Source organism: Rhipicephalus microplus, chromosome 3 (genome assembly GCF_043290135.1).
Source record: "Rhipicephalus microplus isolate Deutch F79 chromosome 3, USDA_Rmic, whole genome shotgun sequence".
Taxonomy (NCBI): Eukaryota; Metazoa; Arthropoda; class Arachnida; order Ixodida; family Ixodidae; genus Rhipicephalus; species Rhipicephalus microplus.
The window spans coordinates 108,390,861-108,415,001 of record NC_134702.1 but is presented as its reverse complement, the minus strand read 5'-3'; the positions used below and the strand labels follow the sequence as shown (position 1 = coordinate 108,415,001).

General features: G+C 48.1%; 16 non-coding genes across 16 annotated transcripts; all 16 read right to left on the bottom strand.

Moving 5' to 3' along the window:
* Positions 1-2: 2 nt before the first annotated feature.
* On the bottom strand, positions 3-75 carry TRNAK-CUU (transfer RNA lysine (anticodon CUU)). Its single transcript has one exon. It is a non-coding gene; the product is annotated as a tRNA-Lys (tRNA).
* Positions 76-220: 145 nt separating this feature from the next.
* Positions 221-293, bottom strand: TRNAK-CUU (transfer RNA lysine (anticodon CUU)). The gene has a single exon. It is a non-coding gene; the product is annotated as a tRNA-Lys (tRNA).
* Positions 294-1,294: 1,001 nt separating this feature from the next.
* Positions 1,295-1,367, bottom strand: TRNAK-CUU (transfer RNA lysine (anticodon CUU)). The gene has a single exon. It is a non-coding gene; the product is annotated as a tRNA-Lys (tRNA).
* Positions 1,368-1,715: 348 nt separating this feature from the next.
* Positions 1,716-1,788, bottom strand: TRNAK-CUU (transfer RNA lysine (anticodon CUU)). Its single transcript has one exon. It is a non-coding gene; the product is annotated as a tRNA-Lys (tRNA).
* Positions 1,789-1,924: 136 nt separating this feature from the next.
* On the bottom strand, positions 1,925-1,997 carry TRNAR-CCU (transfer RNA arginine (anticodon CCU)). The gene has a single exon. It is a non-coding gene; the product is annotated as a tRNA-Arg (tRNA).
* A 1,229-nt stretch (positions 1,998-3,226) lies between these two features.
* TRNAK-CUU (transfer RNA lysine (anticodon CUU)) lies at positions 3,227-3,299 on the bottom strand. The gene has a single exon. It is a non-coding gene; the product is annotated as a tRNA-Lys (tRNA).
* A 1,216-nt stretch (positions 3,300-4,515) lies between these two features.
* TRNAR-CCU (transfer RNA arginine (anticodon CCU)) lies at positions 4,516-4,588 on the bottom strand. The gene has a single exon. It is a non-coding gene; the product is annotated as a tRNA-Arg (tRNA).
* A 1,229-nt stretch (positions 4,589-5,817) lies between these two features.
* Positions 5,818-5,890, bottom strand: TRNAK-CUU (transfer RNA lysine (anticodon CUU)). The gene has a single exon. It is a non-coding gene; the product is annotated as a tRNA-Lys (tRNA).
* A 1,215-nt stretch (positions 5,891-7,105) lies between these two features.
* TRNAK-CUU (transfer RNA lysine (anticodon CUU)) lies at positions 7,106-7,178 on the bottom strand. Its single transcript has one exon. It is a non-coding gene; the product is annotated as a tRNA-Lys (tRNA).
* Positions 7,179-7,542: 364 nt separating this feature from the next.
* TRNAK-CUU (transfer RNA lysine (anticodon CUU)) lies at positions 7,543-7,614 on the bottom strand. Its single transcript has one exon. It is a non-coding gene; the product is annotated as a tRNA-Lys (tRNA).
* A 1,011-nt stretch (positions 7,615-8,625) lies between these two features.
* TRNAK-CUU (transfer RNA lysine (anticodon CUU)) lies at positions 8,626-8,698 on the bottom strand. Its single transcript has one exon. It is a non-coding gene; the product is annotated as a tRNA-Lys (tRNA).
* Positions 8,699-9,913: 1,215 nt separating this feature from the next.
* Positions 9,914-9,986, bottom strand: TRNAK-CUU (transfer RNA lysine (anticodon CUU)). The gene has a single exon. It is a non-coding gene; the product is annotated as a tRNA-Lys (tRNA).
* Positions 9,987-10,350: 364 nt separating this feature from the next.
* Positions 10,351-10,422, bottom strand: TRNAK-CUU (transfer RNA lysine (anticodon CUU)). Its single transcript has one exon. It is a non-coding gene; the product is annotated as a tRNA-Lys (tRNA).
* A 1,009-nt stretch (positions 10,423-11,431) lies between these two features.
* Positions 11,432-11,504, bottom strand: TRNAK-CUU (transfer RNA lysine (anticodon CUU)). Its single transcript has one exon. It is a non-coding gene; the product is annotated as a tRNA-Lys (tRNA).
* A 145-nt stretch (positions 11,505-11,649) lies between these two features.
* On the bottom strand, positions 11,650-11,722 carry TRNAK-CUU (transfer RNA lysine (anticodon CUU)). The gene has a single exon. It is a non-coding gene; the product is annotated as a tRNA-Lys (tRNA).
* Positions 11,723-12,512: 790 nt separating this feature from the next.
* TRNAK-UUU (transfer RNA lysine (anticodon UUU)) lies at positions 12,513-12,585 on the bottom strand. The gene has a single exon. It is a non-coding gene; the product is annotated as a tRNA-Lys (tRNA).
* Positions 12,586-24,141: the final 11,556 nt, after the last annotated feature.

The window sequence follows — 24,141 nt, the reverse complement described above, 5'->3', positions numbered from 1 at the left end:
AGCGCCCAGCGTGGGGCTCGAACCCACGACCCTGAGAATAAGCGTCTCATGCTCTACCGACTGAGCTAGCCGGGCACACAGGAACTGGCTTGGCACGCAACATCTCTTGTGTACAAGATCCGCATAATTGTTCGAAAGAAAAAAAAACGAGGACGGCCGGGAAGAAACAGAAGTAGAAATCGACGCGCAATGTGACACTAGAGCACTCGGAAAAAAACAGCGCCCGACGTGGGACTTGACCCCACGACCCTGAGAATAAGGGTCTCATGCTCTACCGACTGAGCTTGCCGGGCACGCAGGAACTGACTTGGCAAACATCTCGTGTGTACAACATCAACATAGTTCTCCAAAAGAATAAAAACAAGGATGGCTGGGAAGAAACGTATACTTCGACGCGCGGTGTAACATGCGAGCACTCGGGAAAAAAAGTGCGCCCAATGTGTGGCTCGAACCCACGACCCTAACATTAAGAGTCTCATGCTCTATCGACTGAGCTTGCCGGGCACGCAGGCAGAGACTCGGAACACAACATCTCGTGGGTACAAGATCAGCATAGTTCACCAAAAGAAAAAAAAACGAGTATGGCTGGGAAGAAAATGACGTATACTTAGACGCGCGATATAATATGCGAGGACTCGGGGAAAAAAACAGCGCCCAACGTGGTGCTCGAACCCACGACCCTGAGAATAAGGGTCTCAAGCTCTACTGACGGAGCTAGATGGGCATGCAGAAATTGACTTAGCGCACTTCTTGTGTGTACAAGATCAGCATGGTTTACCCAAAGAAGGAACGAGGGTGGCTGGAAAGAAACATATGTGGGCTTCGCTGCGTGATGTATCTTGGGAACACTCGAAAAAAACAGCGCCTAACGTAGGACTCAAACCCACGATCATGAGAATCAGAGTCGCATGCTCTACCGACTGAGCTAGCCGGGGACGAAGGAACTGACTTGGCACACAACGTCTCGTGAGTACAAGATCAGCATAGTTCACCAAAAGAAAAAAAAAACGAGGATGGCTGGGAAGAAACAGATGTGAACTTCGACGCACGATGTAACATGGAAGGATTCGGGAAAGAAACAGCGCCCAACGTGGTGCTCGATCCCACAACCCTGAGATTAAGAGTCGCATGCTCCACCCACTGAGCTAGCCGTGCACGCAAGATCTGACTTGGCACACAACATCTCGTGTGCACAAGATCGGCATAATTCACGAAAAAAATGAGGATGGCTGGGAAGAAACAGATGTAGACATCGACGCGCGATGTAACATGGGAGGACTCGGAAAAAATAAAGCACCCAACGTGGGGCTTGAACCCACGACCCTGAGATTAAGAGTCTCATGCTCTACCGATTAAACTAGCCGGGCACGCAGGAACTGATTTGGCACACATCTGAGTGTACAACATCGACATAGTTCTCCAAAAGAAGAAAAACGACGATGGCTGGGAAGAAACGTATACTTCGACGCGCGATGTTACATGCGAGGAGTCGGAAAAAAACAGCGCCTTACGTTGGGCTCGAACCCACGATCCTAACCTTGAGAGTCTCATGCTCTACCGACTGAGCCAGCCGTGCACGCAAGACCTGACGTGGCACACAACATCTCGTGTGCACCAGATCGGCATAATTCACGAAAACAACGAGGATGGCTGGGAAGAAACAGATGTAGACATCGACGCGCGATGTAAAATGGGAGGACTCGGAAAAATTAAAGCACCCAACGTGGGGCTTGAACCCACGACCCTGAGATTAAGAGTCTCCTGCTCTACCGACTAAACTAGCCGGGCACGCAGGAACTGATTTGGCACACATCTGAGTGTACAACATCAACATAGTTCTCCAAAAGAAGAAAAACGACGATGGCTGGGAAGAAACGTATACTTCGACGCGCGATGTTACATGCGAGGAGTCGGCAAAAAACAGCGCTCAACGTGGGGCTCGAACCCACGACCCTAATATTAGGAGTCTCATGCTCTACCGACTGAGCCAGCCGGGCACGATGGCACTGACTTGGCACACAACTTCTCGTGGGTACAAGAGCAGCATACTTCACCAAAAGAAAAAAAACGAGATTGGCCGGGAAGAAACAGATGTATGCTTCGACGCGCGATGTAATATGCGAGGACTCGGGAAAAAAACAGCGCCCCCGGTGGGGCTCGAACCCACGAGCCTGAGATTAAGGGTGTCATGCTCTACCGACTGAGCTAGCTGGGCACGCAGGAACTGACTTCGCACACAACATCTCGTGTGTACAACATCAGCATAGTCCTCCAAAAGAAAAAAACAACGAGGAAGTCTGAAAAGAAACACATGTATACTTCGACGCGCGATGTAACATGGGAGGACTCGAGAAAAAAACAGCGCCCGACGTGGGGCTCGAACCCACGACCCTGAGATTAAGAGTTTATGCTCTAGCGACTGAACTAGCCGGGCACGCAGGAACTGACTTGGCACACAACATCTCGTGTGCACAACATCAACATAGTTCTCCAAAAGAGGAAAAACGAAGATGGCTGGGAAGAAACGTATACTTCGACGCGCATTGTAACATGCGAGGACTCGGGAAAAAAACAGCGCCCAACGTGTGGCTCGAACCCACGACCCTAACATTAAGAGTCTCATGCTCTATCGACTGAGCTTGCCGGGCACGCAGGCAGTGACTCGGCACACAACATCTCGTGGGTACAAGATCAGCATAGTTCAACAAAAGAAAAAAAAGACGAGTATGGCTGGGAAGAAAATGACGTATTTTTAGACGCGCGATGCAATATGCGAGGACTCGGGGAAAAAAACAGCGCCCAACGTGGTGCTCGAACCCACGACCCTGAGAATAAGGGTCTCCAGCTCTACCGACGGAGCTAGATGGGCATGCAGAAATTGACTTAGCGCACTTCTCGTGTGTACAAGATCAGCATGGTTTACCCAAAGAAGGAACGAGGGTGGCTGGAAAGAAACATATGTGGGCTTCGCCGCGTGATTTATCTTGGGAACACTCGAAAAAAACAGCGCCTAACGTAAGACTTGAACCCACGATCATGAGATTAAGAGTCGCATGCTCTACCGGTAGAGCTATCCGGGCACGCAGGAACTGACTGGGCACACAACATCTCGTGTGTACAAGATCAGCATAGTTTACTAAAAGAAAAAAAACGACGATGGCTGAGAAGGAACAGATGTAGACTTCGACGTGCCATGTAACATGTGAGGACTCGGGGAAAAAAACTGCGCCGAAAGTGGGGCTCGAACCCACGAGCCTGAGAATAAGGGTCTCATGCTCTACCGACTGAGCTAGCCGGGCACGCAGGAACTGACTTGGCACACAACATCTCGTGTGTACAAGATCAGCATAGTTCACTAAAAGAAAAAAAAACGAGGATGGCTGCGAAGATACAGATGTAGACTTCGACGTGCGACGTAACATGCGAGGACTCGGGAAAAAAACAGCGTTCAGCGTGGGGCTCCAACCCACGACCCTAATATTAAGGGTCTCATGCTCTACCGACTGAGCTAGCCGGGCACGCAGGAACTGACTTGGCACACAACTTCTCGTGTCTACAAGATCAGCATAGTTCCCTAAAAGAAAAAAAAACGAGTATGGCTGGGAAGAAAATGACGTATACTTAGACGCGCGATGTAATATGCGAGGACTCGGGGAAAAAAACAGCGCCCAACGAGGTGCTCGAACCCACGACCCTGAGAATAAGGGTCTCAAGCTCTACCGACGGAGCTTGATGCGCATGCAGAAATTGACTTAGCGCACTTCTCGTGTGTACAAGATCAGCATTGTTTACCCAAAGAAGGAACGAGGGTGGCTGGAAAGAAACATATGTGGGCTTCACCGCGTGATGTATCTTGGGAACACTCGAAAAAAACAGCGCCTAACGTAGGACTCAAACCCACGATCATGAGAATCAGAGTCGCATGCTCTACCGACTGAGCTAGCCGGGGACGAAGGAACTGACTTGGCACACAACGTCTCGTGAGTACAAGATCAGCATAGTTCACCAAAAGAAAAAAAAAACGAGGATGGCTGGGAAGAAACAGATGTGAACTTCGACGCACGATGTAACATGGAAGGATTCGGGAAAGAAACAGCGCCCAACGTGGGGCTCGATCCCACAACCCTGAGATTAAGAGTCGCATGCTCCACCCACTGAGCCAGCCGTGCACGCAAGATCTGACTTGGCACACATCTCGTGTGCACAAGATCGGCATAATTCACGAACAAAAACGAGGATGGCTGGGAAGAAACAGATGTAGACATCGACGCGCGATGTAACATGGGAGGACTCGGAAAAAATAAAGCACCCAACGTGGGGCTTGAACCCAAGACCCAGGGATTAAGAGTCTCATGCTCTTCCGACTCAACTAGCCGGGCACGCAGGAACTGATTTGGCACACATCTGAGTGTACAACATCAACATAGTTCTCCAAAAGAAGAAAAACGACGATGGCTGGGAAGAAACGTATACTTCGACGCGCGATGTTACATGCGAGGAGTCGGCAAAAAACAGCGCTCAACGTGGGGCTCGAACCCACGACCCTAATATTAGGAGTCTCATGCTCTACCGACTGAGCCAGCCGGGCACGATGGCACTGACTTGGCACACAACTTCTCGTGGGTACAAGAGCAGCATACTTCACCAAAAGAAAAAAAACGAGATTGGCCGGGAAGAAACAGATGTATGCTTCGACGCGCGATGTAATATGCGAGGACTCGGGAAAAAAACAGCGCCCCCGGTGGGGCTCGAACCCACGAGCCTGAGATTAAGGGTGTCATGCTCTACCGACTGAGCTAGCTGGGCACGCAGGAACTGACTTCGCACACAACATCTCGTGTGTACAACATCAGCATAGTCCTCCAAAAGAAAAAAACAACGAGGAAGTCTGAAAAGAAACACATGTATACTTCGACGCGCGATGTAACATGGGAGGACTCGAGAAAAAAACAGCGCCCGACGTGGGGCTCGAACCCACGACCCTGAGATTAAGAGTTTATGCTCTAGCGACTGAACTAGCCGGGCACGCAGGAACTGACTTGGCACACAACATCTCGTGTGCACAACATCAACATAGTTCTCCAAAAGAGGAAAAACGAAGATGGCTGGGAAGAAACGTATACTTCGACGCGCATTGTAACATGCGAGGACTCGGGAAAAAAACAGCGCCCAACGTGTGGCTCGAACCCACGACCCTAACATTAAGAGTCTCATGCTCTATCGACTGAGCTTGCCGGGCACGCAGGCAGTGACTCGGCACACAACATCTCGTGGGTACAAGATCAGCATAGTTCAACAAAAGAAAAAAAAGACGAGTATGGCTGGGAAGAAAATGACGTATTTTTAGACGCGCGATGCAATATGCGAGGACTCGGGGAAAAAAACAGCGCCCAACGTGGTGCTCGAACCCACGACCCTGAGAATAAGGGTCTCCAGCTCTACCGACGGAGCTAGATGGGCATGCAGAAATTGACTTAGCGCACTTCTCGTGTGTACAAGATCAGCATGGTTTACCCAAAGAAGGAACGAGGGTGGCTGGAAAGAAACATATGTGGGCTTCGCCGCGTGATTTATCTTGGGAACACTCGAAAAAAACAGCGCCTAACGTAAGACTCGAACCCACGATCATGAGATTAAGAGTCGCATGCTCTACCGGTAGAGCTATCCGGGCACGCAGGAACTGACTGGGCACACAACATCTCGTGTGTACAAGATCAGCATAGTTTACTAAAAGAAAAAAAACGACGATGGCTGAGAAGGAACAGATGTAGACTTCGACGTGCCATGTAACATGTGAGGACTCGGGGAAAAAAACTGCGCCGAAAGTGGGGCTCGAACCCACGAGCCTGAGAATAAGGGTCTCATGCTCTACCGACTGAGCTAGCCGGGCACGCAGGAACTGACTTGGCACACAACATCTCGTGTGTACAAGATCAGCATAGTTCACTAAAAGAAAAAAAAACGAGGATGGCTGCGAAGATACAGATGTAGACTTCGACGTGCGACGTAACATGCGAGGACTCGGGAAAAAAACAGCGTTCAGCGTGGGGCTCCAACCCACGACCCTAATATTAAGGGTCTCATGCTCTACCGACTGAGCTAGCCGGGCACGCAGGAACTGACTTGGAACACAACTTCTCGTGTCTACAAGATCAGCATAGTTCCCTAAAAGAAAAAAAAACGAGTATGGCTGGGAAGAAAATGACGTATACTTAGACGCGCGATGTAATATGCGAGGACTCGGGGAAAAAAACAGCGCCCAACGAGGTGCTCGAACCCACGACCCTGAGAATAAGGGTCTCAAGCTCTACCGACGGAGCTTGATGCGCATGCAGAAATTGACTTAGCGCACTTCTCGTGTGTACAAGATCAGCATTGTTTACCCAAAGAAGGAACGAGGGTGGCTGGAAAGAAACATATGTGGGCTTCACCGCGTGATGTATCTTGGGAACACTCGAAAAAAACAGCGCCTAACGTAGGACTCAAACCCACGATCATGAGAATCAGAGTCGCATGCTCTACCGACTGAGCTAGCCGGGGACGAAGGAACTGACTTGGCACACAACGTCTCGTGAGTACAAGATCAGCATAGTTCACCAAAAGAAAAAAAAACGAGGATGGCTGGGAAGAAACAGATGTGAACTTCGACGCACGATGTAACATGGAAGGATTCGGGAAAGAAACAGCGCCCAACGTGGGGCTCGATCCCACAACCCTGAGATTAAGAGTCGCATGCTCCACCCACTGAGCCAGCCGTGCACGCAAGATCTGACTTGGCACACATCTCGTGTGCACAAGATCGGCATAATTCACGAAAAAAAACGAGGATGGCTGGGAAGAAACAGATGTAGACATCGACGCGCGATGTAACATGGGAGGACTCGGAAAAAATAAAGCACCCAACGTGGGGCTTGAACCCAAGACCCAGGGATTAAGAGTCTCATGCTCTTCCGACTCAACTAGCCGGGCACGCAGGAACTGATTTGGCACACATCTGAGTGTACAACATCAACATAGTTCTCCAAAACAAGAAAAACGAGGATGGCTGGGAAGAAACGTATACTTCGACGCGCGATGTTACATGCGAGGAGTCGGGAAAAAACAGCGCCCAACGTGGGGCTCGAACCCACGACCCTAATAATAAGAGTCTCATGCTCTACCGACTGAGCCAGCCGGGCACGATGGCACTGATATGGCACACAACTTCTCGTGGGTACAAAAGCAGCATACTTCACCAAAAGAAAAAAAACGAGATTGGCCGGGAAGAAACAGATGTATGCTTCGACGCGCGATGTAATATGCGAGGACTCGGGAAAAAAACAGCGCCCCCCGTGGGGCTCGAACCCACGAGCCTGAGATTAAGGGTGTCATGCTCTACCGACTGAGCTAGCTGGGCATGCAGGAACTGACTTCGCACACAACATCTCGTGTGTACAACATCAGCATAGTCCTCCAAAAGAAAAAAACAACGAGGAAGTCTGGGAAGAAACAGATGTATACTTCGACGCGCGATGTAACACGGGAGGACTCGAGAAAAAACAGCGCCCGACGTGGGGCTCGAACCCACGACCCTGAGATTAAGAGTTTATGCTCTACCGTCTGAGCTAGCCGGGCACGCAGGAACTGACTTGGCACACAACATCTCGTGTGTACAACATCAACATAGTTCTCCAAAAGAAAAAAAACGAAGATGGCTGGGAAGAAACGTATACTTCGACGCGCATTGTAACATGTGAAGACTCGGGAAAAAAAGCGCCTAACGTGGGGCTCGGACCCACGACCGTAACGTTAAGAGTCTCATACTCTACCGACTGAGCCAGCCGGGCACGCAGGCACTTACTTGGCAAACAACATCTCGTGGGTATAAGATCAGCATAGTTCTCCAAAAGAAAAAAAACGAGCATGGCTGGGAAGAAACAGATGTATACTTTGACGCGCGATGTAAGAAGGGAGGACTCGGGAAAAAAACAGCGCCTAACGTGGGGCTCGATCCCACGACCCTGAGATTAAGAATCGCATGCTATAGCGTCTGGGCTAGCAGGGCACGCAAGATCTGACTTGGCACACAACATCTCGTGTGTGGAAGATCAGCATAGTTCACGAAAAGAAAAAAACGAGGATGGCTACGAAGAAACAGATGTATACTTCAACGCGCGATGTAACATGCGAGGACTCTGGAAAAAAAAAACAGCGCCCCACGTGGGGCTCGAACCCACAACCCTTAGATTAGGGGTCTCATGCTCTACCGACAGAGCTGGCCGCGAACGCAGGCACTGCCTTGGCACACAACATCTCGTGTGTACAAGATCAGCATAATTCACCAAAAGGAAAAGAACGAGGATGGCTAGGAATAAACAGATGTATATTTGACGCGCTATGTAATACGCGAGGACTCGGGAAAAAACAGCGCACAACTTGGGGCTCGAACCCACGACCCTAAAATAAGAGTCTCTTGCTCTACCGACTGATCTAGCCCAGCACTCAGGAACTCACTTGGCACACAACATCTCGTGTGTACAAGATCAGCATAGTTTACTAAAAGAAAAAAAACGACGATGGCTGAGAAGGAACAGATGTAGACTTCGACGTGCCATGTAACATGTGAGGACTCGGGGAAAAAAACTGCGCCGAAAGTGGGGCTCGAACCCACGAGCCTGAGAATAAGGGTCTCATGCTCTACCGACTGAGCTAGCCGGGCACGCAGGAACTGACTTGGCACACAACATCTCGTGTGTACAAGATCAGCATAGTTCACTAAAAGAAAAAAAAACGAGGATGGCTGCGAAGATACAGATGTAGACTTCGACGTGCGACGTAACATGCGAGGACTCGGGAAAAAAACAGCGTTCAGCGTGGGGCTCCAACCCACGACCCTAATATTAAGGGTCTCATGCTCTACCGACTGAGCTAGCCGGGCACGCAGGAACTGACTTGGCACACAACTTCTCGTGTCTACAAGATCAGCATAGTTCCCTAAAAGAAAAAAAAACGAGTATGGCTGGGAAGAAAATGACGTATACTTAGACGCGCGATGTAATATGCGAGGACTCGGGGAAAAAAACAGCGCCCAACGAGGTGCTCGAACCCACGACCCTGAGAATAAGGGTCTCAAGCTCTACCGACGGAGCTTGATGCGCATGCAGAAATTGACTTAGCGCACTTCTCGTGTGTACAAGATCAGCATTGTTTACCCAAAGAAGGAACGAGGGTGGCTGGAAAGAAACATATGTGGGCTTCACCGCGTGATGTATCTTGGGAACACTCGAAAAAAACAGCGCCTAACGTAGGACTCAAACCCACGATCATGAGAATCAGAGTCGCATGCTCTACCGACTGAGCTAGCCGGGGACGAAGGAACTGACTTGGCACACAACGTCTCGTGAGTACAAGATCAGCATAGTTCACCAAAAGAAAAAAAAACGAGGATGGCTGGGAAGAAACAGATGTGAACTTCGACGCACGATGTAACATGGAAGGATTCGGGAAAGAAACAGCGCCCAACGTGGGGCTCGATCCCACAACCCTGAGATTAAGAGTCGCATGCTCCACCCACTGAGCCAGCCGTGCACGCAAGATCTGACTTGGCACACATCTCGTGTGCACAAGATCGGCATAATTCACGAAAAAAAACGAGGATGGCTGGGAAGAAACAGATGTAGACATCGACGCGCGATGTAACATGGGAGGACTCGGAAAAAATAAAGCACCCAACGTGGGGCTTGAACCCAAGACCCAGGGATTAAGAGTCTCATGCTCTTCCGACTCAACTAGCCGGGCACGCAGGAACTGATTTGGCACACATCTGAGTGTACAACATCAACATAGTTCTCCAAAACAAGAAAAACGAGGATGGCTGGGAAGAAACGTATACTTCGACGCGCGATGTTACATGCGAGGAGTCGGGAAAAAACAGCGCCCAACGTGGGGCTCGAACCCACGACCCTAATAATAAGAGTCTCATGCTCTACCGACTGAGCCAGCCGGGCACGATGGCACTGATATGGCACACAACTTCTCGTGGGTACAAAAGCAGCATACTTCACCAAAAGAAAAAAAACGAGATTGGCCGGGAAGAAACAGATGTATGCTTCGACGCGCGATGTAATATGCGAGGACTCGGGAAAAAAACAGCGCCCCCCGTGGGGCTCGAACCCACGAGCCTGAGATTAAGGGTGTCATGCTCTACCGACTGAGCTAGCTGGGCATGCAGGAACTGACTTCGCACACAACATCTCGTGTGTACAACATCAGCATAGTCCTCCAAAAGAAAAAAACAACGAGGAAGTCTGGGAAGAAACAGATGTATACTTCGACGCGCGATGTAACACGGGAGGACTCGAGAAAAAACAGCGCCCGACGTGGGGCTCGAACCCACGACCCTGAGATTAAGAGTTTATGCTCTACCGTCTGAGCTAGCCGGGCACGCAGGAACTGACTTGGCACACAACATCTCGTGTGTACAACATCAACATAGTTCTCCAAAAGAAAAAAAACGAAGATGGCTGGGAAGAAACGTATACTTCGACGCGCATTGTAACATGTGAAGACTCGGGAAAAAAAGCGCCTAACGTGGGGCTCGGACCCACGACCGTAACGTTAAGAGTCTCATACTCTACCGACTGAGCCAGCCGGGCACGCAGGCACTTACTTGGCAAACAACATCTCGTGGGTATAAGATCAGCATAGTTCTCCAAAAGAAAAAAAACGAGCATGGCTGGGAAGAAACAGATGTATACTTTGACGCGCGATGTAAGAAGGGAGGACTCGGGAAAAAAACAGCGCCTAACGTGGGGCTCGATCCCACGACCCTGAGATTAAGAATCGCATGCTATAGCGTCTGGGCTAGCAGGGCACGCAAGATCTGACTTGGCACACAACATCTCGTGTGTGGAAGATCAGCATAGTTCACGAAAAGAAAAAAACGAGGATGGCTACGAAGAAACAGATGTATACTTCAACGCGCGATGTAACATGCGAGGACTCTGGAAAAAAAAAACAGCGCCCCACGTGGGGCTCGAACCCACAACCCTTAGATTAGGGGTCTCATGCTCTACCGACAGAGCTGGCCGCGAACGCAGGCACTGCCTTGGCACACAACATCTCGTGTGTACAAGATCAGCATAATTCACCAAAAGGAAAAGAACGAGGATGGCTAGGAATAAACAGATGTATATTTGACGCGCTATGTAATACGCGAGGACTCGGGAAAAAACAGCGCACAACTTGGGGCTCGAACCCACGACCCTAAAATAAGAGTCTCTTGCTCTACCGACTGATCTAGCCCAGCACTCAGGAACTCACTTGGCACACAACATCTCGTGTGTACAAGATCAGCATACTTCTCCAAAAGAAAAAAAAACGAGGATGGCTGCGAAGAAACAGATGTATACTTCGACGCGCGATGTAACATGGGAGGACTCGGAACAAACAGCGCCCAGCGTGGGGCTCGAACCCACGACCCTCAGAATAAGCGTCTCATGCTCCACCGACTGAGCTAGCCGGGCACACAGGAACTGACTTGGCACACAACATCTCGTGTGTACAAGATCCGCATAATTGTCCAAAAGAAAAAAAACGAGGACGGCCGGGAAGAAACAGATGTATACTTCGAAGCGCGATGTAACATGCGAGGACTCGGGAAAAAAACAGCGCCCAACGTGGGGCTCGAACACACGACCCTAACATTAAGAGTCACACGCTCTACCGACTGAGCTAGCCGGGCACGCAGGTTCTGACTTGGCACACAAAATCTCGTGTGTACAAGATCATCATAGTTTACTAAAAGAAAAAAAACGAGGACGGCTGGGAAGAAACAGAAGTAGAAATCGACGCGCAATGTGACATTAGAGGACTCGGAAAAAAACAGCGCCCGACGTAGGACTTGACCCCACGACCCTGAAAATAAGGGTCTCATGCTCTACCGACTGAGCTTGCCGGGCACGCAGGAACTGACTTGGCAAACAACATCTCGTGTGTACAACATCAACATAGTTCTCCAAAAGAATAAAAACGAGGATGGCTGGAAAGAAACGTATACTTCGACGCGCGATGTAACATGCGAGGACTCGGGAAAAAAACAGCGCCCAACGTGTGGCTCGAACCCACGACCCTAACATTAAGAGTCTCATGCTGTATCGATTGAGCTTGCCGGGCACGCAGGCAGTGACTCGGCACACAACATCTCGTGGGTACAAGATCAGCATAGTTCACCAAAATAAAAAAACGAGATTGGCCGGGAAGAACCAGATGTATGCTTTGACGCGCGATGTAATATGCGAGGACTCGGGAAAAAAACAGCGCCCAACGTGGGGCTTGAACGCACGATCCTGAGATTAAGGGTCTGATGTTCCACCGACTGAGCTAGCCGGGCATGCAGGAACTGACTTGGCACACAACATCTCGTGAGTACTAGATCAGCATAGTTAACCAAAAGAAAAAAAAACAAGTGTGGCTGGGAAAAAACAGATGTAGAATTCGACGTGCGATGTAACATGGCAGGACTCGAAAAACAGTGCCCAACGTGGGGATCGAACCCATGACCCTGAGATTAAAAGTCTCATGCTCTACCGACTGAGCTAGCAGGGAATGCAGGAATTGACTTGGCACACAACAGCTCGTGTGTACAACATCAACATAGTTCTCCAAAAGAAGAAAAACGAGGATGGCTGGGAAGACACGTATACTTCGACGCGCGATGTAACATGCGAGGACTCGGGAAAAAAACAGCGCCCAACGTGCGCCTCGAAGTCACCACCCTAACATTAAGGGTGTCATGATCTACCGACAGAGCTGGCCGGCTCTGCAGGCACTGACTTGGCACACAACATCTAGTGTGTACAAGATCAGCATAGTTTACTAAAAGAGAAAAAAAAACGACGATGGCTGGGAAGAAACAGAAGTAGAAATCAACGCGCGATGTGACATTAGAGGACTCGGCAAAAAACAGCGCCCAACGTGGGACTCGACCCCATGACCCTGAGAATAAGGGTCCCATGCTCTACCGACTAAGCTTGGCGGGCACGCAGTAATATACTGGGCACACAACATCTCATGTGTACAAGATCAGCATAGTTCTCCAAAACAAAAAAAAAACGAGGATGGCTGGGAAGAAACAGATGTATACTTCGACGAGCGATGTAACATGCGAGGACTCGAAAAAAAAACAGCGCCCAACATGGGGCTCGAACCCACGACTCTTACATTAAGAGTCGCTCTCTACCGACTGAGCTAGCACGGCACGCAGGATCTGACTTGGCACTCAACATCTCGTGTGTACAAGATCAGCATATATCTCCAAAAGAAAAAAAACAAGGATGGCTAGGAAGAAACAGATGTAGACTTCGACGCGCGATGTAACATGCGATGACTCGGGAAAAAACAGCGCCCAACGTGCGGCTCAAACCCACGACCCTAACATTAGGAGTCTCATGCTCTACTGACAGAGCTGGCCGGGCACGCAGGCACTGACTTGGCACACAACATTTCGCGTGTACAAGATCAGCATAGTTCACCAAAAGAAAAAAAAACGAGGATGGCTTGGAGTAAACAGATGTATACTTCAACGCGCGATGTAGCATGCGAGGACTTGGGAAAAACAGCGCCCCCCGTGGAGCTCGAACCCACGACCCTGAGATTATTGAGAATTGAGAGAAGGGAGGGGGGGAGTTCGTCAACGGGGTGATTGTCGTAACATAGAACAGCCATTTAGGGAAAGAAGAAATCGAAATCTTGATTTTTATTCTTCCTAAACGTTCCGCTAGGGCCTCTGGATGCTTGGCCGGTCGACGCTCGCGTGATAATTTTCAAATCGCACCCGACTGTATGTTCGTGTCGGTGGAGGCCGCAGGAGTGCATGGTGGCGTCCGCTGGAGCAGAGAGTTCTGGGGCGGGGTCTTAGCACGGCTGTTGTTGGGCCTGCAGTCGCTCTTGAAGTTGTTGTACTTGTTGGTAAAGAGCGGCGAGGGCTTCTTGCGCGGCCTTGGCGGTATGGTTAGTTTGATTTCCGCGTCATCTAATGTTGGATGCAGAGTCGCTGGAGGACAGATTTTAACATAAAATGTAAGGGTCGTTTATTAACGTGGTAGCAGCAGCAGGGCAAGCATGCCGATGCTGCGCTCGTGCTGTTAGAGAAACAATCTTACTGCGAGCTTGCAGCCCAGTTTTGTAGGCGCCGCCGGTGACGTATGCCTCAGATGATTATCGGCGCTTTGGCTTATCGGATCGTGGTGCGCATTGTGCAGCCGTGTCACGCCGAGCGGAAAGATAGCGAGGTGGAGGCTGCGTTGAGAGCTGCGCAGGCTGTGTCGCCACACCGTCATTGTCGCATAGATGTTTTTGTTATGTTGTTTCTGCGGAAATTATGGAAATTTTACACCCTTGACACTCATTGCATATCCGTTCATTATGTGAGTGGAGGAGGAGGGTAAAGATGCCCCCCCCCCTTTTACCCTAAATAATCAAGTAGGAAACGGGTCATACCGACTACTCATTGCAAACAGTGTCAGGTAACACGTACAAAGAAAATACAAGAGGGGCGCCGACTGCCTTCAACATGTTCACTGTTTGAAACAGGCGAGGAGAAAGAAAGATAGAAAGTCTATCATCCTTTTACAACACCTGCTGCACGTGTGTTTCGCCCTCCAGACCAACTAACTTCTAGTGCGCACCCCTACAGACTACACAAAGTAGAAAAGCGCAGAAAAAGTTTTCAGCGACATAGAACGTTTCATTTCGGTTCCGCGCCAAGGTGCGCTCGAGGAGCCAGGCCAGGGCGGCTAGAATTGGGAGGTGTGAAAACCGGCTGTTCCAAGGTAGCTCCCGCTCGCGAGCATGCAGCGGTGGCGCTGTAGTCGGAGGCGCTGCCAGCTTTCTCTGTTGCAATGCACCCGCGATGGTCGTTTCGAGTGTTTCGCCAGTACAAGAGTTTCGTCAAAGTAAATATCCAACAGCAGTTTCGCCAATTATAAATACACGCATCGTTTGCTGAACGAACATTGCAATAGAGCGAAGTTTTCGACGGAGCGTCATTCCGACAGCACTACTGCTTATGTGCTTGGTGAAACCAAACTTGTTCTATTTTCTACAACATTTTTATTTATTTCGTAATACCCTCCGGGCCAAACACATAATGGAGGAGGGTGAAACACGAGTTTTGCTCATACAATGTTAATAATAAAACATAAATAAAAACAAACAAAAAGAATAAAATATAAGCGTTTTGTACGGAATTAAACTGCGTCTTAACAAAGTAAAAAAGCTTGCTCTAGCGGGAGTGTGGCATCTTTGACAATGTTAGTTTGCCAACATTACTTTGCGCTAACCCGCGTAGATTGTGACAACGTTTACTGCTAAATCAGCCTGGACAGTGCGACTTATCAAGTGCAGTAATGCATTACCATTTTCTCCATGATAGACTTGTACTACACTTGAGACAGTATTTTGTAACATGTGTAGAAAATGAGGCAACACTTATGGTTCCGTGGCTGTAACAAAATTTATTACAGTAAGTCGCTGGCGAACGTGTTTTTTTTTACATGACACATGACTTCAATCGTTTAATTTTTTCTCGCTTTCTGCTTGGTTCAGACCCTTTAAAAAGAAATAAACTCTCGTAACGCAAAAGAATCTGACCACTGCTTTCGTCAACTCTTTGCGACGTTCAATGCAGCCAATTTCTGGGACTTCACTGCTTACAGATCGCAGAAGAATGGCTACTATCTTTGAATGCAGGTGCACTGTGCTAAACACATGCGTCAACTTGGATTCCACAGTCTGTACCAGGTCGCACAGACTCTGGCGGGTACAGGAGTCCTCCTAGATCCCAATCTTTAGTCGCCTTACTTGGCAGCACTCCTGCAGTGCTGTCTCTAGGCACGATGCGAGCAATTTTGCAAAGTGTACAGGCCAAAGGCAGAATGCGTTTCCTGGCCACATAGCCTGAACTATAGTGGACAAGTCGAGCATCACTGTGTTGCTTGATGTAGTCTGCAACTACTTCAGAGGTATCCATGGGGGTCTCAGAGTCCTCTTCACATTCATTTTTCTGAAGTCCCTGCTCTATTGTGAGAAGAGACTCCAAAAGTCTTGGCGACACATTTCCTGTAGGGCTCTTCGCAAGGCTATATAGAAGCTCATGCACCTGCATGTGTGAAAATTTCCGTAAGCAGTTTGGTACAGGTTTTCTTTATGCATATATATATAATTATAATGGTGAATTGAGCAGGATTTGGATGGCCCTTTGCGCCACTGGCCTGACGTACAATGCCGAAGGAGCGTTCCAAGCAATCTTGGCTTCACGTATCTTATGACCTGGCGTCTCAGACAATTTTTTTTTCAAATACTTCATGAGCTCATTTGTGGCATTAAGCGTCACTCGTAGTCCTTCTGAGGGGCTCTTGTTCAAATAACTAATCCCTTTAGCATGCGCTTCCCATGCCTTCAAGAAGTGCAACATTTTCACAATTGCAGCTTCTTTCGCGGTACAAAGTCTGAAGTCGGACAGTCAATGCGGTTAGCACGTGAAAATTGTCACACCTATGTACAACGCACAACACCCCAATGCCTCTGTGGGGAATATAGAAGTCATTGCTTCTGCGAGTTGGGCCATCATATCAATAAATGTCTTGGTAAGCTCGAGATTCGGATACTGCTCTTCAATCTCTTCCTGAAAAAGGCTGAAAGCATGTACAAAAGCTGCGCTGAAAATGTAAAAGGCCAAATTTACACGCATCTCTTCAAATCAGTTAGGGTACAAATGTTACCTTGTTAGTTTGGGCGCGACTTTAACTGTAGCAGCAAGGCAGTCGAGCTTCCAAGCAGTAGAAATATAGTACCAATGGACCTGTAATATATAAAGTGTTATCAACAAGTCATTTGTAGACTGCCACTTTTTAGACAAAAATAATTAGCAGATGAAGCATACCATGCCTATATGGGCATTAAAGCCTTGCTTTAACATGGTGTTCTGCACGCATTTCACCAGGAGGGGGTAGTCTGATAGGAAATAGAGAGATCTTTCCTTGTCAGTTGGGTGCATCACCTTGCATCGAACACTTTTTGCAGCTTCCGTGAATGCCCAGTTTATGGCACATTGCTTTATTCCATGACGCACCATCGCAGCGAATGTAGTCCACGTGTAGTCCAGCGTTCTCGCACAGAAGTATAGCTTCGAAGATTATCTTTGTCAGCATGTCTGATTTGACATTTCCATTGGAAGCAAATACACCTAAAAAGCAACATAAGGTAAGAAAATGAACATTAGGCACTGTTACAGTAAAGTTCAGCTTATAATGAATATTACCAGTGATCTGTGTCCACTTTCCAGTCAAAGGTTGGAACATAACGACCAGGCCTTGGTCAGCCTTGGTGTGCCTGTCGCGTTCATCGGTGAACTGGCCCAAATTGACAAAGCCTTCAATTTTCACAGACGATTTAAGGCCAAGGTGGGTAGGGAGCTTCATTTCATCTACCAGCAAGCCACCATTCCGTTTCATTTCACTCATGCCTTTCACCTACTCCTCCACACATTTAAGGAGTTTCTGGCTGAAGCCGTATGATGATATGAAAGCCTGTGAACATAAGATGTGTGTCAGTTTGAAATTAAGCGTACAAGGCAGCGGACACAAACTTCTGTGTATTTTTGTAGGCATACGCGACTTGGAAAGGCAAGGCTTTTATGGCACCTCAGATGCTCATATAATCGCGGGCTGTTCATCCTCACAATGATACATTCTAGGAGCCACTTCTTAACCTACTTGTATCCGCGCATGGACCGACGCTTTGATGCCTCGAAACAGCCTCGCACGGCGCTTTGCTGTTTTTAGGAAGTTGCATGATATAGAATAAAACAAACGGCTACTTAGTTGCATGGAAGGCATAGAACGAGAAAGATATGAACTTTTCACCTTTTTTTCAAATACAATCTCATGTATCACAGAGTTCTCCTTGCGTAACAAATTGATAGCGGCCCGTCCACTCTGCACCTGATTCTTTTTTGCGTCTCAGAGTACGAAAGGCACATTTGAGTCTTTTTCTTGCAGACTTTGCGAGAGGCCGCCGTACCTGATGCTTCGCTCCACGCAAGCGGTCCAATAGCAACTTTGAGGCTCTTTTACATGAGCACTTTAGAGCTGCGCGTGACGGACAAAAAAAAAAGATAGGAACCACACATGTAAGCAATGTAATCATTCAACTAATATTAGTGTTCCAAGTTATCTTATGATCGATTCGGAAGAACCTCTTAAGATTGTGAAGCACTGCATACCTTGTGACACAGAGCCAGAAGAGCCATTGCATGCTTTAGGAAATAAGCAATCACCAAAAAACTTGGTCGGATCAGATGGGTGTATTGACTGGTATTTTTTGGCTTTCCCAACGCCACAACACACAGATAGGCTGTCTGAGTGTGTGAGAAAATCCTGGGTGTCATTTTCTGATTGAATTTCATGCTGACTGTGTAGTTGGCCAGCCAGGAAAGTTTTGCACGTTATTTCAATACCTTTTTTATCAACCTCAAAGAGCACAATCTTGTAAAAAAACAGGTGGTGTTTGACCATTGGGAAGTTATCTGGTGTGATATGACAAGAGCTTTGGCTCTGGAATGACTGCAGTGACCAATGCTAAGATGGTAATCGCAGCTCATATTTAAAGTGTTCGCACGGTCGTCGGCAACACTTTCAAGTTCCGCAGCGCCGTCGAGCCATATTGGCAATCCTCCAAACTGCTTGCGCTATCGGGACACTTGTGTGCTGGTACGTAGTCCGATGAAGCAGCATTTCGCTTTTTTCGTTCTTTAGGCAAACTCTTCGACATATCTTTAGGCAGGTTTGGGAATAAAGTGGCTAACGCTTTATCTTTTTAACTAGGCTTGTCATGCTGAATTCTGACATTCAGTCCTCCCAGAATGTGCACGAATTCACGCACGATGACTCTAAAACCCAAGTGAGAAGACAATTTTCAGGTAAATAAATGCATTTATCGAAAAACAATGGCTGAGCCTTTAAGAGCGCCACAAAGTTTTCAATATCTTCCCTTGCCGATGCCTTCCATACATGCACACAAGTCTTTACCGCCCTGAGATTCAAAACATTTACCTTGCGTCAAAACGTTTTTCGCAGACAGCGGAGTATTGCTAGAGCGCTTTGTCTGCCTTTGGGATGGCGCGCTCTCATTTTGCAAACCTGTCTTTACAAGACGGCGCACTAAAAAGGGAAGCACATGCAGCGCACGATCTGTATCCCGAGTTGCACCCAGGGACAAAACAAGTCGGCAGTGTTTTTTTCTTCTTTGTAGGCGCCATTCAGTCCTCTAAGGGCAAACGCAACATACTCTTCGGACCACGTGGAACACAAATGATGCTGAGAATCACTTGCTGCGAGTGACCAGCAGCCTCCAGTGGCGTACACTGCACATGCAGCCTTCTCCCCCGCGCTAGTATAGTTATAGAGTACTAGAATATGGGGTAGTGTGTTCAGGGAGGAGCCTTGGCTGCTGCAGTTGGTATCGACAGCCGCGAGATGGCGCCACCTTAGCATGGGCTGTCACCTCACGCATTGTCTCTTATGCACTTCTATGCTTTGATATTAGTAATAGCAGGGGTTTAACGTCCCATAACCACCATAAAATTATGAGAGACGCCATAGAGGAGTGCTCTGGAAATTCGACCACCGGGGGTGCTTTGACGTGCACCTAAATATAGGTACACGCCCCTCAGCATTTGCGCCTCCGCCGAAAATGCAGCCACCATGGCCAGGATTCGACCCCGTGACATGCGCTTGCATACGTCGATCGCGCCTAATAATCTTGTGTTTAATTGCTGACACGTCCGCGAAAAAAATTCTCAATGAGTGTGTTCGTACTGCATTAAAACAAATGTCAGAGCTGACACGCATGGTCCGAATGCAGGTATTAACAAATGACGGCGAAGCAGTTATCGCTGGGTAAACTACCTGCAGTTTTTATAGCTTGGTTGGTGAACGATTAAAAATTTCGAAAGATTGAGGTATTGATTGATATGTGGGGTTTAACGTCCCAAAACTACTATATGATTATGAGAGACGCCGTAGTGGAGGGCTCCGGAAATTTAGACCACCTGGGGTTCTTTAACGGCACCCAAATCTGAGCACACGGGCCTACAACATTTCCTACCTCCATCGGAAATGCAGCCGCCGCAGCCGGGATTCGAACCCGCGCCCTGCGGGTGAAAGATTGAGGTACCGAAGGAGCATCTATAAACCTGAAAGTTTCTTGTTATATTACTGCTATATCGTGTCGTAATCTGCACACCACGACAGATTCGACTTCCTTCGTTACGCGTGTGGCACCGTTCTTGTCGATTGTTGCATGATGCAATTAAAATTATGTCGCTAAGGTGACAAAACTGCCATTTGACAAAGAGGCACGCCGTAGCTGAAAACTTGGAAATAATTTTGGCAATATTGGGTCTTTACACGAATACGCGCCTACCAAAATACTGCTGCTGTGGCCGGGATATTGCCAGGAAATATCACTTGTTACCACTGTCAGACTGTAAGGAGAAACCCTTTATTTACGAGCGCGCATTCTGCAGCGAGCAGTAACGCCGATCAAATTCATCGCCATTCCGTGGAATTATCAGTTTATAATCACGTCATTACGGTGCACCTTTATGAACACCGACTGATTTTCGCATGCAGCTTTTTTTTAGTTTTGCCTCTAGAGACTGGTTGATACTCTTCACGAAAAAATTAAGCCGTGACAGCACGTAAATTACCGCTCTCTTTGACACGAGATGCGTGCGATCGAGCTCATAAAAATTGAAGGTATCCAAAGCTTGAGTAAGCGTTCCAGCGAAGCTGCAGTGCCTGTAGTGTTCGCCATCTCAGGTTCTTAGTCAGCAAGAAGGTCCATCGATGAACCTGAATCAGTGGCCTCACCGTCACCACACAGTGCTGCAGTTTTCTTTGGGATGGTAGATTTGACCGCCGAGTTCTTCCACTTTCTCGGATGCCTTGAATGCGGCGCTTTCTTCGATAAGTAGCTTGGAGCGTTGGGAAGTAACATCGGCACGGCGTCCTGCGTTAGCTCTAGCCTCCTACGTTGTGCGCGAACTTCTTCGCCGTTTATAACGTGCACGTAGTCTCAGAGAACACATGAAGGCTCGAAGTGTAGCTCACGTACAGAGCAGCTTTCGTTCAAGGTTCCATCTTTTCGATGTAAATTCTATTCCCAAACCTTCATCCGTGCTTTGTCTTTGGGTGCAGCAAAAAGAGATGGTTGCTTAACTATTTCCAATGGTGTACCCAGTTTCGCACCTAGGTGCAAAGCAGTGTCGTTGCCGTCGACGACTCGGCGTTGCCGCACTGTCACGTGGCCAGCAAAACTTTCGTTAAGCGTGCGTGAACACAAGCATCAGGTCACTGAACAGCACCCGAGAAGACAGAGCGGCGCGGAGCTGACAGTCCTGCCAGCCCATGCTATTGGCAGCGCCACCTTGACAACCGGTTTTTTTTTGTCCACGTGCGCTGCTTCACGCGATGCTGTACGCGAAAATCAGTCGGTGTTCATAAAGGTGCACCGTGATGAAGTAATTGTGAACTGATAATTCCACGGAATGGCGATGAATTTATCGGTGGTACTGCTCACTGCAGTATGCGCGCTCGTAAATAAAGGGTTTCTCCTTACAGTCTGACAGCGGTAACAAGTGATGTTTCCTTTTGACTGTACAGTACAATATTCCGACCACAGCAGCAGTATTTCGGGGGGCGCGAATTCGTATAAGGATCCAATATTGTCAAAATTATTACCAAGTCTTCAGCTACGGCGTGCTTCTCCGTCAAATGGCAGTTTTGTCACCTTAGCCACATAATTTTAATTGCATGATGCAACAATGGACAAGAACGGTGCCGCACGCGTAACGAAGGAAGTCGAAGCGGTCGTGGTGTGCAGACTACGACTCGATATAACAGTAATATAACGAGAAACTTTCGGGTTTATAGATGCTCCTTCGGTACCTCAATTTTTAAATTTTTTTAATCGTTCACCAACCAAGCTATAAAAACTGCAGGCAGTTTCCCCAGCGATAACTGCTTCGCCGTCATTTGTTAATACCTGCATTCGGACCATGCGTGTCAGCTTTGGCATTTTGTTTTGAATGCAGTACGAACACACCCATTTAGAAATCTTTTCGCGAACGTGTCAGAAATTAAACACAAGCGTATTAGGCGTGATCGACGTATGCTAGTGCATGTCACGGGGTCGAATCCCGGCCGTGGCGGCATATTTTCGGTGGAGGCGTAAATACTGAGGGGCGTGTACATTGATTTAGGTGCACGTCAAAGCATCCCAGGTGGTCGAATTTTCGGAGCACTCCTCTACGGCGTCTCTCATAATCGTATGGTGGTTTTGGGACGTAAACCCCTGCTATTACTAATATCAAAGCATAGAAGTGCATGAGAGACAATGCGTGGGGTGACAGCTAATGCTAAGGTGGCGCCATCTCGCGACTGTCAATACCAACTACGGCAGCCACGGCTCCTCCTTGAACACACTACCACATGTTTTAGTACACTATAGCGCTAGCAGCAGCGCCTCGAATCGCCGCGCTAAATCATGACCTAGCGGAGATCTCGCACACCGCGGCACCGATCGAAAAGGGAAAGACGGCTTGCTTTTCACACCTCCCCATTATAACCAGGCATAAGCTTTCAGTGTTCTCCCTACCCCAGCTTCGCAAAAGCATGATGCCGCTGTCAGCTGTCTATTTTACAGAAAATGACGGCGAATGAATAAAAAACACACTTCGGGCGTGTTCATGTAGTTACTATCACAATAAAATGCGCAAAAAGAACCGTTAATTTTACTTCAATAGCTACAGTATGGGCACTCCTGATATGCAATTGCTCTTGGCATCTCCTTGAGGTTCCTGAATAAGCGAATTCAGATAACACCAATAGCGTCAATTTGGGGTGGAGGGCGCCCCGTGCTAGTGTCCCCCCTCTAGCTTTATCTTCCCCAATGTTACGTTTGAATTTTTCGACGGCTAAGGAAAACGCACTTTCCGTAATACCAACTTTGAAATCTGAAGCACTTTCATTGAACAAAAATGAAATACTTGTAGGCGGCACACACGATGGGCAATATATTTATGCATTAACGGAAACAGCGCTACCATTTTTATTACTTGCCTTGACCTGAACGATGCAGCTGCGAAAATGATAGCGCCTGCCTATCAGTGACTAACTTTGCCATGTGATGCCGCTTATGAACTGTTAAATACTAAGCGCTATTTCTCCTGACCGGGTGACGATATCCGTGCTCATTGTTATTAGTATACTAATGCATAGTATAAATGTTATATGATGACAAATATTAAAGCGTATGCATAGCAACAAAATAGCCACTGCTACAAGGTGCCCCCCCCCCTTCTGTGAGGTGTTTATGCATTAACGCCACTGGATAACTGCTCTGCGTGTCTACTTTCTATGCACTATTAAGTCCGAGCGATAGTAGCCAGTGGTCGTCGCTCAAGCGGAGAGAAAGCGTGGCAGTCATCGTTTCGACAGTAAAAGCGGGAGGTGGTGCTAGATGGTAGCTTAGAATGTAAAAACTGCGCTACAATAGAGACAAGGACTAAATAAGAATAAGAGACGACATGACGCTCATGCCATCTCTCCTTAATTCCTTCTCGCTCTCTCTGTGGGCTGTTTTTACACCCCAAGCATGAACCACCAACTTGCCCAACTTTCACTCTTAGGTCACGAGGGGGGTAAGACTTCTGCGACGGGGACTGCGTATTTCGATCCGCCGTGCGCGGTCGGTCGACTTGACAGGAATCAGAAGATGGTTCATGCCTTTGCACGTGCCGTATTCTCGTGACTTTACATTAGAGCAATACAGCGGCCGCGTTTCCTTACACCGGCGCTTTGTTGAGTTGAACCAGGTAGGGTGCTATGGGAGATAGCTGCTAGCCTTACTCATTAAATGATTGGCATCTGTTGGTGAAATATTTATTGCGGATAAGCTGAAAGAAAGTATGCAAATGCAGAATGTCATTTCAAAAAACAAACCCTTCGGGCACGAGACATGCTTGCAATAAAACGGCATCAGGGATACTGAACAAAAATGTGAAAAACTGTTAAACAAATAAAGATTATATACTCACAA